The 4,548-nt window shown below is 42.7% G+C and overlaps 1 protein-coding gene across 2 annotated transcripts in view; it reads left to right on the top strand.

Annotated features, from left to right (window-relative positions):
• LOC101860241 (protocadherin gamma-B5) overlaps positions 1-4,548 on the top strand; it is a 202,362-nt gene that overhangs the window by 107,455 nt on the left and 90,359 nt on the right. The gene's annotated exons all lie outside the window — the stretch shown is intronic.

Raw genomic sequence — 4,548 nt, 5'->3', positions numbered from 1 at the left:
TGTGTGTGTGTTTGTGTTTGTGTTTGTATGTGTGTGTGTGCGAGAGAAAGATAGAGAGAGATAGAGAGAAGCATTTTCACTGTTAATCTTCTACCTGTGCGTAAGTGTGTTTGTGTTTATGTTTTATACTAGTTTCATATCATATCAGACCGTTATCCGTTCTTAGTCTTTGTTATGTCGTCCGCAAGGTTTTCTTGTATTGCCAGGATGTGGTGTTTTTGTTTGTTTGTTTGGTTTGTTTGTTTGTTGCTTTGGGGTTGTTGTTTTTTTGTTGGTTTTTGTTGTTGTTTTTTTTGTTGGGGATGGGGGGGGGGGGGGGGGGGTAGGAATTATATGTTCCTCGAGACGCCCGTAACCCGTTTCCAAACTTTGACGTAGTGTGTTGACGTTTTAAAAGATTTTATTCTTCGTCCTTATACGGGCACAGGTGTGGATTCGAATATTTAGCGCTTCATTTATCTCTTCGTTAGTAAACAAAATTTTGTTTGTACATGGACTGATTGTAACCTTGTTTTTTTTTCACGCATATTCAAACAGATTAGATTACTTGTTCAGGAGTCAGGCTGTTTCGGCCCAGCCCGTCTCGACCAATCATAGCTGGGTACTCGGTAGTGGGTAGGACACAGCATCCGAGAAGAAGGATGGGGGTACATCTAGACGGTCATATAATCGCCTAGAGGTACATTGTATTCGATAAAGTTGTCTAAGTCAAGTTGTTGCTTGTGTGGGTGGTTGGTGGGTGCTGCAGTGTGGTTTGCTCCTACCTTTCTATCAAACATCTATCGTCTTTATCTCTCTTGGTTCCTCCTTCTTTTCTTTGTCTCTTTAGTAACGCCTCTAATCTTCTGCATTTATACGATCTATTTACTTTGAAAGTGCCGTAACACTTGCTTAAACTTTAACTCTTTTGTGTGTAATGACTGCAGTTGCGAGTAGCATAAATTGACGTCGGTCACCGAGCTTTAGTGGAGACTTCAAACGCTAATAAATGCTCTCTCAAATTCATTCTAAAAACATGTGGTTTGCGAAAGTAATGTTACAATTTGAGTTTAAAAGGGATTTCTTTCCATCCTTGTTTTATTGCTGTTATAAGAGCGGATGGTTGGCGGGTAATCAGGTGTGGTTTGCTCATTTTTTTCTTAAAAGAACAAAAGAACAAAATAAATAAACAACACATATCGTCTCTTTATCCCTCCTCCCTTTCTTTGTATTTTACTCTCTAGTAACACATCTGATCTTCGTCGTTTATATGGTTTTTTTGTTTTGTTTCGTTCTTTTCTTTGTTTTTGTTACTGTTGTTGTTGCAAGGCCGTAAAACTAAAATTCTTACTTAAACAAAACAAAGAGCAGCAAGAATTTTAAAAAAAACGAATATTATGATAAACTGCTGTGTAGATCTGTCTAAATGTCTAAATGTCAGATAGGAGGCAGCTGTAAGTTATGCTTTTAAGGGCACTGATGGGTAAGTTTTACAGTTTTATTTTGTGTGGTATCGTCTTACTTACCTTGGCTGGCTTGGGAAAAACTGGTACATTGATATAATATTCACTAGCATCTTTGCTTCAGCGGTTAGACGCTTTGCTGTTTCACCCAGGAGACGTCAGTTCGATCCCTGTGCGGGATTTAAAAAAAAAATCAAATACCTTTGTCTTTCTGTTGGAATGTTGTATCCCTCCCATCGTGGGTTGGTCCTAACAAACAATGTTGAAGAAAACCACCCCATAGTTTGTCGCTTTTAAGCTTAAGGGGGGCTATCCCGAAAATGCTGTATTGAAAAAATCGAAGGTAAAGTTTTTGGACCCTTGTTCAGTTTCTATAAAAGACAATGACAGTTTTCTCAATGGCAGAAAAAAAAAATATACGCACCAATGAAACCAAACTTCTATACGTAGGGCAATGCCCATTTTTGGTGTAAGTCAAGATTTCTGGAAAGCCCCCAAAATCTGGGTTAGTCTGCTTGCCCTTAAAAGCGACGAAATGATCTCAATTGTGTCTATGAGAGTGTAGAACGCCTATATTTTTAAATATAATACGCTGATAAACAATCCTCTCCATTTGCCCCGCCTTGCTGGCGGTTGATAGATGGCAGTAGAAGGTCCCATCTCTTTGCTCTCCTTCTGTTGTGTATGTTTATCTGTCTTCCTTAACCCCCCCCCCCCCCTTCCACCAAGCCCCTGTTTTCCCCTAGCACTAATTAATAACAATTGTCGTGTCGACGTACTCCTGTTTACTCGAACTTAATCGCCCCCCTTTCCCTCCCCTACCCGTTTGTCTGCTTCTAGGTATCCATCCCCTTAAGTTTGATGGGCCACTAATTGTGGACGGCCGGCAGCCGCTCTGGTGTGGTTGGCCCCTTCTTTCCTATTAAATGTCTTGATCTCTCCGTCTTATTTTGTTTGTATGTTGTTCTCGAAGAGTACCCCAATCTTCGGCATAAAATATAATTATTATGTGGTCTATTTGTGTTCCAAGAGCCGTAAAACTCTTACGAAAAACGGGTGTTTTGAGGGCGCTTCTGGTAGGTCCTTCTTCTTTACTTTCCCTCGGTTGTCTCTGCCTGACTTACATTTTCCCAGCACTAACTGACCATTATTGTGTTTACTCGAACAAACAAACAAACTTTTACGAAAGCCCAAACGAAGGGCCATTTACCTGATGAAAATGCACGGAAACCACATCGTAGACCATACCTGTAACGCACATCAAGCTCGTAGCCAGTTTCCGGTGGGTAAGAGCTGTGGAGGGTGCTACAGGGCATCGTGTTCAAAGGAAACGTATAGCAAGAGTAATTAGCCCGACATAACCCGCAGTTGCCTCTATGCTCCTAGGCCGTTTCGCCGGAGAGAAAGTGTCGGGGGGTCTGCAAATAAACGGAAAAGCCTATTGCCGCATTGCCTAATGAACGGCGGTAACAGCATACAGCTCAGAGGGTCACCTTGTCACTTACGCATGTTTGATGTTTGAGAATACACACAGCAGATAAGTGAAGGGCCAGCCCGTGCGTGGTTCGTACCGCGACGTACGCCAGTCCTAGTTTTTATTTCACGTTTTCAAAAAAAGGCCTGGGATTCGGTTATCGGGCGCTTTTCGTCTGCGCGGTAATTGAATTCGTTTGGAAGAAGTGTTGAGTTGGCTCATAAGAGTAAGAGGAGGGGAGAGGCACAAGAGGAAAGTGGGTCGTTTTGTGGGTGACATTTGATTTGAATGGAGCTTTCATTCGTGAATGACAGCCATTTCCTGAACGGCTTCCCTTCCGTTGTGTAAACGCTAAGCATGCATGGATATTATTTGAAACCCCGTGAGTGATTCGACTTTTTGCGGGGTACGCTGGAGTAGCAGATAAGTGTATAAGTAGGCCCTAATCTATTATGTTTACTCTGATTAAAATTTAACTTTGTCTCTCACAAGTCCTTTCCGGTCGGCTGCCGATGTCCAACGTCTGCCGTTTTGAAGGATAATGTTAACTTTTACTTGACTCTATACAATGCGACTTCTTTCTGTCAATGTCTTGTCCCCTCTCTGACCGTCGCGTTTTAGCGATATTGGAAAGTATTTGAGCGTTGGGGTTTTTATGTTCTCTAAGATACGGGTTTCAACTTTAGTGTGTGCGCTTGTGCCTGGTGTGTGTGTGTGTGTGTGTGTGTGTGTGTGTGTGTGTTTAGTCTGTCTGTCTGTCTGTCTGTCTGTCTGTCTGTCTGTCTGTCTGTCTGTCTGTCTGTCTGTCTGTCTGTCTCTCCTCTCTCCTCTCTCTCTCTCTCCCCCACTCACTCACTCTATCGCTTATTCTCTCTATCTTTCTCTCTGTCTGTCTCTCTGTCACTCTCTCTTCGTCTCACTCTATGTGTGCCTGTGTGTGTGTTTGTATGTGTGTGCCCTCCTGTACGCGCGTGTGTATGTGTATGTGTGTGTGTGTGTGTGTGTGTGTGTGTGTGTGTGTGTGTGTATGTATGTGTGTGCGTGCGTATGTGTCCTTACCTGTATCGTATGTCTGTGGACCCCTGAGCCTCTGTAAATACAAGGGGACAGAAATGCTACAAAGGAAAAACCCTCTGGATGTTTCCTTTGTGCTTGATAAAAAATAAAACTGAGACCTGCTTCTTGACATCTTGTTTCAGTTTCAATAAAATTTTGAGTCTTTCAATCATGTCGTAACGAAAAACTCAAGGGGTTTCCCCAGTATATTTTGACATTGGTAATCGAATTTAAAGGTACATAATTTCTCTTAGAAGAAACTCACGACAGAGAGGGTACCGTTGTTTTATGTAACTGAAAAAGGGCGGTTTTTTCCTCTCTTGTTTCTGGAACTCTAAGCCATTGCCATATATTCGTTCACCTCCCCGCATACATGCACTTCTTTTTACCCTGTGTACTTAACCATGCACGCACGCATGCACGCCACGCATGCGCACACACTCACACGCACGCACGCACGCACGCATGTACGCACGCACACACACACACTGGCTGTCTCTATCTCTGTCTCTGTCTCTGTTTCTGTCTCTGTCTCTCTGTTTCTCTCTCTCTCTCTCTCACACACACACACACACA

This window comes from Aplysia californica, unplaced genomic scaffold (assembly GCF_000002075.1).
Source record: "Aplysia californica isolate F4 #8 unplaced genomic scaffold, AplCal3.0 scaffold00062, whole genome shotgun sequence".
NCBI lineage: Eukaryota > Metazoa > Mollusca > Gastropoda > Aplysiida > Aplysiidae > Aplysia > Aplysia californica.
Note: the sequence above shows the minus strand (reverse complement) of the source record. Positions and strands in the feature narration are given on the sequence as shown.